Below are 10,880 nucleotides of genomic sequence, written 5' to 3'. Positions count from 1 at the left end.
CAAATAAGGTGCTTTGCATGTTCTTGTCTTTTTTATTATTGTTTCTTTTGTAAAAGTGGTTGTCTGTACAACAATTCTGAAGTAAATTTAAAAGTGCTTTGACATAATAGAAGCCCAAATAATAATGAAAAACACATCTGGGTGGCTTGGGTCTGGTGAGGGGAGGCACAGCTGTGGCTGGCCCGAGGCTCCTCCGGGAAGGTGTGTGTGTGTTGGGGGCGAGGGGACAGTCTCTCGGGGCTTCGGCTAGCCTGGGGCTCCTCCAGCCAAGTGGGGGCAGGTCCTCGAGGTTTCTCTGGGGGGGAGGGGCTTGTGGCTCGAGCCACAGGGTGGGGCAAGGGGTCTCAGGGATCTGACTGCGGGAAGAAGGGGTGGAGTCGGGGGCTAGCTTCCCAAAAGGGGGGCTCCATCCACTGTCCATGCGCCCACCATTCACCTCCTACACCTGCTGCTTGCCTCCTGTATCCCTCCTCAGACCCCCCCCCACCACTCGCCTCCTTTTATCTCCTGCACCCACCACTCGCCTTCTAACTCCCCTGCTACAGAAACCCCCCTGCCCACCGCGAGAACCCCAACTCACTGGTGGCTCACTGCTTACCTCCTCACTCCCCCACTTGCAGCCAGCCTCCCCCCCACCTCCTCACCTTCCTGCTGGCTCACCGTTCACCTCCTTACTCCCCCACTAGGTCCCCCACCACCACTCGCCTCTCTGCTTTCCTCCTCACCTCCCCCCCGCCTTCTCACCTGTGTCCCCCACCTGTGTCTCCAGAGAGGCAGTGCATGCAGGAGCAACAGGGAGGAAGGAGAGGGGCTGATGCTCCCACTTCTAACTGCCCAGGAAACTGCCATGGCTTCAGGGAAACCCCCTGGTGGCCACATGCGGCCATGGTGGCCGCATTTAAGAAACGGTGGGCTAGAGACTGTAGGACGTGAGCAGAGTAAAGTTCCATTACTTTCTTCCTACTTTGATCCTATTTAACAGAGACCCAGAATGGTATAATGATAACTGATAATAAAGCAAAATAGATAACACTTTATTATCAGTGGTGAAACCTACCAGCTACAGGTGAAAAGCTGAAGGGAAGACTTTTCTTTTAATCTTAATCATAGACATGGTTCTGAACTGAACCCCCCGTCCCCCCACACACACATTTGGGGGATGTACAGATCCAGATCTCAGCTTTGCTTTAGTTCTAATGCTTATTAGCAATCTTATTTTTTCCAGCCAGTATCTGAATTGAACATTTATATTTTTTTACCCATTTCTGTCTCCCCAAAGGGAATGCTCCCCTTCCCCCTCTCGCCCCCTCCCTCTCCCCCACTTCTTCTGGTAAGTCTATTGGAAAGGCAGCTGAGATTTGGAAGTTTACCAGTAAATAAAGCTCCAGCCCTTATTTGAGATTGTTACATATTTTAGGAGCAGGATGACAGGCATCATTCATAACCCTGCTGTGCAGTGTGTAGCTAAGCAATCAATAACAAAAGCACTTACAAGAGAAATATGCAATGACTGTTGGAGAACTGGGATGCCGAGGGAAGGTTAATTTCACAACTCTCCTGGATGGTCAGTTAATTGCATAACTGATGCCATAAAATGATCCATTGTAATTCTAAAATGTAGTTTATAGGGAACTGAAGAAACCATAAAAAATGAGCTATTAAAAGCTCCATAAAAATGAAGGACATATTGAATGAAACCAACATAGAAACAAAAATCATTGGGTATTATGTTTCGTATCTTTTAATTCTTTGCTTTTAAAGACAACGTGTCAAGGAAACGCAAGTGAGTGAGTGCCCTTTTTCTTCCTTACAATGAAGAAGGCCTACAAACATTAGAAATTCCAGTCTTCCCCTGGAAGAGTCTATGTAGGACAGTTAGCTTTATGGCAGCATTTTTCAAAGGTTTGAATAGCAGGAAGAGGAGTGAAGAAATAGCCAGGATAGAGCACAGAAGAGGTATACACATCACCCATGCAATTCCAACACATGGTGGAATTGCACAGGGGACCTGAAAGTGGCAAATTGCTTAAGCCAAGTCTACACTAGAAAAGGTTTGTCAGTATAGCTGGATAGACAAACTCTCTTAGCGTAGACACACTTCACATCAGGAAAAAGTGCTTTTGCCAAAACGGGTTATGCTGATTCAGCAAATGAACTCTAGTAGCAAAAGAAGATTTATGCCAGTATAACTGCATCTACACCAAAGCTTGTGCCAGTATAGAAATGTCACCCAAAAAAAAATCACATCCCTGACCAACACTGCTATACCCAGCCAAAGTTTCTAGTATAGAACTAGCCTTAGTCTCTCTTTGTCACAGTTCCCCATCTGTAAAATGGGGCTAACAGCACTTCCTTACCTCAGAGACCTGTGGTGAGAATAAATATGTTAAAGATTGTGAGGTGTTCAGACACTGAAGTGATGGCATGCATATGTATGTATGGGGACTTTAGAAAGATTTTTTTGAAAGAGAGCTTATGATGAAATGGAGATTTTCCCTTATGTTGTAGGAGTTTTACTGTTAAGCCTATGTGAGTTTTACTGTTTTGCATGAATACGGTGTGTGTCTCAGTTTCCCTGTGTGCTGCACCAATACATCCCTATTCCCACCACTGAGGTGCGACTTTGGCTCAGACCTCTGGGTCAGGTGAAGCTGCTCCAGCTGCCTGCACATATGCTATGACCTGTGCCCTTCGTAACCTGAGACCCAGGAGGGGGATGCAACCAGGTGAGGACCAGGTCACTCTTTGCCCTGGAAACAAGACAAAGAGAAGGAGAAGGAGCAACAGGAGTGTCTGAGGTCAGGTCACTGGAAGCTATCAGTCTGCCTGGGGGCACTGAAAGAGGGGGGAGTCCATGGCTTCTGACCCAGGACTCCTCCTTCTGTGCTAATAAGCTATGTTCTATGCTGTGCTCCTGTCGACTAATAAACCTTCTGTTTTACGCTAGCTGAGAGTCACATCTGACTGTGGAGTTGGGGTGAAGGGTCCTCTGGCTTCCCCAGGAGCTCCATCCAGGCAGACTCACTGCGGGAAGTGCACAGTGTGAAAGGGGATGCTGAATGCTCTGAGGTCAGACCCAGAGAGGTTGAGGCTGTGTAAACTTCTTGCCCTAAAGACAGTATGCTCAGAGAGAGGAGGCATGCTCCCCCAGAGTCCTGGCTGGCTTCATAGTGAGTTGTTTCAGAGCATCAGCTCTCAACAGTTTGAGAAAGGCTGGTTTATGACATCAGAGACACCATGAGAGAAAAACCTGAGTAGGTGAGAAGGGATATAATTTTTATTCATACTGATAAAATCAGTTGGTTTTTTTGTCTTGTTTTGTTTCACTAAGCTTTTTGGGGAGGATGGCTTGTCTCAGGAATGTGGGTTTTGTTATTACCTCATTAACTTAACTGTTAAATAAATGCTTTAGTAGGCCAGAGTTATCACCAGTCTACACAATGTCTTCCCCCTCACCTCAAATCCTGTCAACATTCACTTATTAGAGATACAATGGGTGAGGTAATATCTTTTACTGGATTAACTTCTGTTAGTGAGAGAACAAGTTTTTGAACCACACAGAGCTCCTCTTCACGTCTGAGAAAGGAACACCCAGTGTCACTGTAAAATGCAAGATGGAACAGATTGTTTAGCATAAGTAAAAGCAGCAAAGAGTCCTGTGGCACCTTATAGACTAACAGACGTATTGGAGCATGAGCTTTCGTGGGTGAATACTCACTTCATCAGATGCATCAGTGGTGGCATGCAACAGAGTGGCCTGTTAACACCATTGCAGTCATAGGACAAAAAAAGAGCCTGGGACTGGGAGTTTAAATTCATTACTCTGCTAGACACCAGAAATCATGGATTGAACAGAGACACTGGATTTATGATTTATTACAACAATCTGTAACCTACTAACCCTCTCTTTTTGTCCTATGATTGCAGTGGTTTCACTACCTTGAATGGTCCCTTACTGTATGTGCTAACTACGTATGCTAAACAATCTGTCTCACCTGGCATTTTGCTTTGACTCTAGGAGTTCCTTTCCTAAAACAAGAGCTCTATATGTTGCTCGAAAGCTTGTCTCTTTCAAGAACAGGAGTTGCTCCAATAAGAGCTATTACCTCACTCACCTTGGCTCTATCCCAGGGGTCCCCAACGTGTTGCCTGCGGGCACCATGGCACCCACCGGGGCGTTGAAGTGTGCCCGAACACTGGCCAGCAGATGAGCATCTGCCAATATGCTGCCAATAAGCTGCATCATCCAGAGGCATCACTGCCAAAATGCCACCAGTTTTCGGTGGTATTTTGGCAGCAACACTTCTGGATGACGTTGCTTGTGGGCGGCATTTTGGCGGCGATGCCTATTGACGTTGCCACTTGTCAGTGGAATCTCGGCGGATGCTTATCCACTGCCACAGTCCTCTGTGGCTCGTCGTCTGGCGCCCGCCAGACAAAAAAGGTTGGGGCAACTGCACTATCCTGGAACCGACAAAGCTACAACTACACTGTATGCAACATTCATTTATTTCCTTTTCCCATTCACGATGGCTGTGTCCATGCTAGACTTTCTTTCCTAAAATTTTCCACGTTTACAATCACAGCTGCAGCTCCATTAACTCTGAAACACCATACCATATAGCCCTGAGGTCTAGACAACACAGTGTTAAACACATCGGCAGGCAATGTAAATAGCAAGAGCAGGAAATAAGTCTAATGGAGACAACCAAGGCCAGTGTGAAGAACTCCCCAGAGTGACAGACTGTAAGGATATCACCTAGCATGGTCCTACATCGTAAAATTAAAGTGTCTGATCTTCGCTATGTTTTTACCTCAGGATAACTCATACTGTTAGATACCCCAAGGTAAAAATGCACCTTTTTAAGCTGTGAATACAAAGGCTGAGTAGACACTCACTGGGTTTTCTGAGCCTTACATGGGAATAGCCACATAGGGAAGGAGAAGGCCCTAAATCATTTACAAAAAACATCCTCAATGAATTGCATCTGAAGAAGTGGGTGTTTTACTCATGAAAGCTTATGCCCAAATAAATCTGTTAGTCTTTAAGGTGTCACTGGACTCCTCATTGTTTTTGTGGATATAGACTAACACGGCTACCCCTCTGATACTTATCCTCAATGGATGCTTTTAAAATTACAAATGAAATGTAAAAGTAGTACTGATGAATGTTGAAATACTATTAAAGGCTACCATCATGGCAGTGCTAATGAAAGAGCAGAGCGAGAGATTTGGTCTAAGAAGCCCACATTAAAAAGTAATAATTTTAAATTATGTAAATGTACTATATACCCCTTAGTAATCAGTGTGGGTGCTTGCAAGTAGGCATATGAATAATAATTCAGTGATTAGGCAAATGAATTCCAAACTTTGATGTTATAATGAGATATTTATATAGTTGGAATCAAATTGCTCAATTTACTCAAGACATTTTATCTTTCTCACATAGCCTATCACATCACTGGAAATATCATTGTCAGAAGATAATTACTGTGGAAGCCAAGTTCTTATCTGCATAAAACTCAATAGCATATAATAATTAGCTGCAAATTAAAACAGCAGCAGAAATATTACAGCTTTTAAAATACAGTTTTACAAACAACAGTGTATTACATGCACCACAAGACATAAGTACAGGAATATGAAAAACTATTGCTTACAGCCATATGTCCAGAATGAAATGCCTCATACATCTGAAATTAAAATAAGTGAATTATTTCCCATGAAGGAGTTGGAACCTATAAAAGGACATTCACTGCATAAAAGGCAATGGGTGTCTGCGGATAGCTGCAGAAAAAGCATGAGCAGAGTTTGAACAAAGATTTAATTTACGTAACTACTGAAAAAGCATGGGTATAATGATAAAGTTACAGATAAAGACCTCTGTTCCACAACACTTAAACACATACTTAACCATAAGCCTGTGTATATTAATTGTATTGAAGTCAATGAAAATGTTCATATCTTTAAAGTTAAGCACATATATAACTATCTGCAGGGTTTAGGTCCTGATCTTGCAAGGTGATCCATCAGGGCATAAGAGTCTGCTCACAGTGACTCCCTTAAAGCATCAAGGCCTTAATCTTTACTTTGTGCCTGTAGATCTATTAGCACCTGCAGCAATGCTATATTTTTCTTAAAAATTGTACATCCATATTTTATATGGAATGCAGAAAGTCTTACTGAAAACTAAAGAGAAACCACCATGTAAATAAATAAATACATAAGAGTTAAAAGTACTATTAGATACCTCACCTGTCCATAACCCTCATGGCCATTTTGGTGGTTTTACAATCTCATTTCCCTTTAGAAGGAATTCTCTACTTTTGATATGTAGAAGACCCACCACAAACAGGGGAAACTTGACTGATTGCGTATGGCAAAGTGCTGTCAAATACACACAGTGAACAAAAAAATTAAGATTTTTTTTCTCGAATTTCTTGTACTTACAGTTGTATTAGGTGTCATAACAATGGTTGAGAAAACATGTGTCAGCTGTGTAATTTTTAGCTGATGATATCCCTTTAAGAATAAGAGGATGGATTTGGCTGTAAGCAGCAGAAAGCAAAAAGAGAGGAATAAAAGGGGATAAGATAAAGTGAATCAGATGGAACAGACTGAAGAAAAGACCACTCACAGGAGGAGAGGAAAAAAAGAGAGATACAAAAAGGGGATGAGGAGAAATAAAGAGAGTGAAAGGGAATAGTGACAAGAATTACGCTCCATCTGTATTGGAAATTGAAACAGAGTGGTGGTCATAGCTTCAAATTGGGCTCCATGGAAGCCAGCACCCTGGTCACTTAGAACACCAGTGGCACTGGGGGCAGTTAAGATAGAAGTGAGCAATTACATCTGCTGGTAGCCTAAGGAGTTAATGACGTAATTAGCACACAAGCTGCAGAACCAGGGAAGAAAAACAGGCAGTAAGAGACCATGTCTACAGTACAAGCTTTCAGTGACACACATCTGTACTGATACAGCTGTGCTGCTATAAGATCACTCATGTAACCACGTTATGCTGACGGAAGAGAGCTCTCCTGCCGACATAGCACTGTGCAAACCCCTATGTTTTTTCATGCCCCTGAGCGACAAAAGTTTTGCTGACATATATGCTAGTGTAGACATGGCCAAAGTCTAACCCAAGGAGCAGGAAAAGGCTGGTCATAATTGCTGCTATATGGTTATATTGTATCTGGGCCAGAGCTGGCTCTAGGCATAAGCAGACTAAGCAAGGGAGCCCCCATTCACTTATTATAAGAACTTGCTTGTTTATTATAAGAACTTTGCCCCCCAAAATATTCCTGCATAGGGCCCTAAATGGCTAGCACCAGCTCTCCCTGGAGCTTAAGAATGAGACAAACAATAAACACAGGTGGTGATGGTACCATGATGGACCTGTGTAGTGCTTAATTCATCAAGAGGACTTACCAGCCAGGGTTTCTGGGAGCTGAAGGGATAACCCATTCACAGGGATTAAACTGTGACTCTGAAGTGTTATAAGGGTGAATGGAAAATTTACAGAGCAGAGAGTAAATAACCACACAAATGCTTTCTCTAAAAATGACTTCTTTGAAATAGGCCATCATTGCCACAGTTCATGAGGAACATGCACAAAGCCTAATTCTAAAACAGAAGTTCCACCAACACCTCCAATACAGACAGTAATGGTTATAACATGATGTGACAAAGTTCTGTCCTTGACTCTATGGGTCCTGCATTTCCTGGCAGAGTTTGCTAGCCTCAGATGCTCAGTGTGACCCTCCGCATAGCCCTTCTCTCTCTAGAGGCAAGGGTCACAGCTTACTGAGCCACTTTCATCATAAGCCAACAACAGAGGTGAGGAGAAACAATCCTTCCACACACAGTCTCTGTTGTCCTCAGTCTCAGTGATTAATCAGGGAGGGGAACAGGGAGCCTGGGTCCACCCTCTACTCCAGGCTTCAGCCCAGGGACCCTAAAATTAGAAGCTATGGTAGGTGACTTTTTGGAAATAGGACATGTACAATTCCCTGGGCCACTTCCCCACAGCAGCTCCCACCTCAATATCTCCTTCACCAATATCTCCTTCACCTCTTTCCTTGCACCTGGTATGACTTCAATACTGCTTCATTCCCCCAACAGCACAACTTACTCCTAGCACCCCCACCTTACTGACTAACTGAGAGGCTTTTAACTAGTTCCAGCCAGCCCTTGATTGGCTTTAGGTGTCCCAATCAATCTAGCTATCTCCACTGCCTTCTAGAAAGATCTTAATTGCCCCCTGGTATCTTGATTAACCTAAACAACTGCCATTTGGTTACCATGGTACTAGGGATTTGTTTAGCCTGGGGCTAACATACCTGTTTCTCACTACTTTACTGTAGCCATCTGGCCTTGGCCCATCACAACGGTTAAGACATTTATGCCAGGTAAAAGATCTGGATTGGCATAAAGAGGCTCACAAACCCAATCAGAGCCGCAACTAGGGATTTTTGCTCCTGAGGCAAGGGACAGGGGCAGCACATCCGGCTTTTCAGCGGCAGGTTCCTCTCGGAGGGAAGGACCTGCCGCCGAATTGCCGTTGTTCTTCGGCAGCAATTCAGTGGCAAGTCCTTTCCTCCGAGAGAGACTGAGGGACCCGCCGCCGAATTTCCGCCGAAGAGTTGGATGTGCCGCCCCTCTCCCTTGCTGATAACCAGCAGCAATTTGGTGGCGGGTCCCTCAGTCCCTCTCGGAGGAAAGGACTTGCCACTGAATTGCCGATGAATGAGGGACTTTCTGAGCCCCTCACCTTCTGCGCCCGAGGCAAATGTCTCACTCGCCTTGCCTTCGTTATGGCACTGAACCCAGTATCCAGCCAGGGGAGGATTCCTCCAGTGCAGGCATTGTGGAAGACAGCTATAAGGCTGCTCTCTCATGACCCCCTTGCAAACCCTGGCATGGGGACATACAGGGGGTGGGGGTGGGGCATGAAGGGAGTGTTGGGGGAGCACGGTGGCCCACAGGACAGCCAATGGAGGCTGCCATGACTAGCTCATATCAGGGTCTCCCAGGGATCTCTAAGTTGCTTCAGGGGCCTTTCCAAGGCACTGGACCAGCCCAGGGTCAGAAGAGTGCAAAGGTGGTTTAATGGTACCTTAGCCCCTGCCTCATCCCTGGACTGTAGTATAATTTAGTGCTATCTACATAGAATATGTTTTAACCATGTCAATATATACTACCGTCTTGTAACTATGATACACAACATGGCAGTTTTGTAGTGCAACTGTCACTGTGCACAAGTCACAGTGATGTTTAATTTTACTTTTCTAAATTAATCTACATAATCTGCAGTTTCAAGTGGATATTGTATTCTATGGTATTCTTCACATCCTGTCCTCATCTGTTGTATAGTGTTGTTACATGCTCAGGGCTGGCTCTAGGCACCAGCATTCCAAGCATGTGCTTGGGGCGGCACTTCTCAAGGGGCGGAACTCCATTTTTCCTTGATTTTTTTTTTTTTGCTTCGGTGGCAGCACTCTGGTTTTTTTTTTGTTTTTTTTTTTTGCTTGGGGCAGCAAAAAACCTGGAGCTGACCCTGTACATGCTAATACTAACAACTGCATTTCACTCCAGAGAATGCCTTCCTTTCACTGATGAGGGAAGAAACAGTGAACCCAAGTCGTGAGAAACAAGGTGGTGAGGTAATATCTGTTATTGCACCAACTTCAGTTGGTGAGAGAGACAAGCTTTCAAGCTTACACAGAGTTCTTCTTTAGGTCTGGGAAATGTACACCTGTGTAAGCTGTATAAGCTCAAAAGCTTGTCTCTGTCACCAACAGAAGTTGGTCCAATAAAAGTATTATCTTACCCACCTTGCCTCTCTAATATCCTGAGACCCACATAGCTAGAACAACACTACATAACCCACATAGGAGAAGTTTCTTCCTATCCCTGTCAGAGATGAGTTGGGTTCTGAGGCCCTGCTATCATAATATCCCTTAATATTTAAAAACACTACAGCTGATAATTTTTTTCACATCTTAGCTCTTATTAAACATGAATTCTCTTTGCATCATAAGGATTAGAAAGAATTAAAAAAAACAGAGATGGGTGCTGCTAATTTTATCAGTGACTTCAGTACTCACAGTTTATGACATCACTACACTCCAATTACAGTTTTGTAATCATATTTTCCCATTAGCCTATCTCTAATGAATGAGATTAGTGATTCTTGCATCCCTACTGTACATGTAATAACCTTCTTAATTAATACAAGAGCATAAACAGAAGTGTTTTTATGTTAGTCTATGATTCAAGTCATCCGGTCAAAGAACTGCAAAAGTGCTCTAGTTGTGGTTGCAACATCTAAAGACAAACATTCCTCAAATAACTGAGGTGAATGCTCTGGGGATCGCGTGATCGGAGATGTTTCATCAGCGTGACCTCAGACTGGCTGAAAGAATCAGAAGTACTGGGTATATTGTTCAGATGAAACAAACTGTGCTGATATGTATATTTACGATAAATATCTAGTAAAGGATCATGGCAGTAATTACATATGCTCACATGATTGCTACAGATTCACATGAAACACTAAAGACTGGATGAAAATGGTTTGGAAGAAGGTTTTAAGGGATTTACCTACAGATAGGGTTGGGTTATTTCACTACCATTTATTACCAGTCTTCAAACAGATAAGGTATAGTCTAAAGCTGAAAACTACACAGGCAAATCTGTTACTTGTTTCCATTTGACTTTGTATGTTTTCACACTCTCACATCTCAGAAATAACCAAATAGAATTTTATCAAATTTTCCAAACAAATTCACTCGTGAGCTGATAATTTCTCACTCAAAGGGTAATTTTGTCAAAAGGTGTAAATCTTGAAATTAGAGATGGGTCAAAAGTGGAATCTGAAT

At 43.5% G+C, this 10,880-nt stretch overlaps 1 long non-coding RNA gene across 1 annotated transcript in view; it reads right to left on the bottom strand.

Moving 5' to 3' along the window:
- Positions 1 to 761: 761 nt before the first annotated feature.
- LOC142046577 (uncharacterized) overlaps positions 762 to 10,880 on the bottom strand; it is a 21,379-nt gene continuing 11,260 nt past the window's right edge. The window contains exon 3 of the long non-coding RNA XR_012655546.1: positions 762 to 920. This is a non-coding gene — a long non-coding RNA (uncharacterized LOC142046577). The remainder of the gene's footprint in view (positions 921 to 10,880) is intronic.

The sequence above is a fragment of the Chelonoidis abingdonii genome, chromosome 3 (assembly GCF_003597395.2).
Source record: "Chelonoidis abingdonii isolate Lonesome George chromosome 3, CheloAbing_2.0, whole genome shotgun sequence".
Lineage (NCBI taxonomy): Eukaryota > Metazoa > Chordata > Testudines > Testudinidae > Chelonoidis > Chelonoidis abingdonii.
This window is presented reverse-complemented; position numbering and strand designations above follow the sequence as displayed.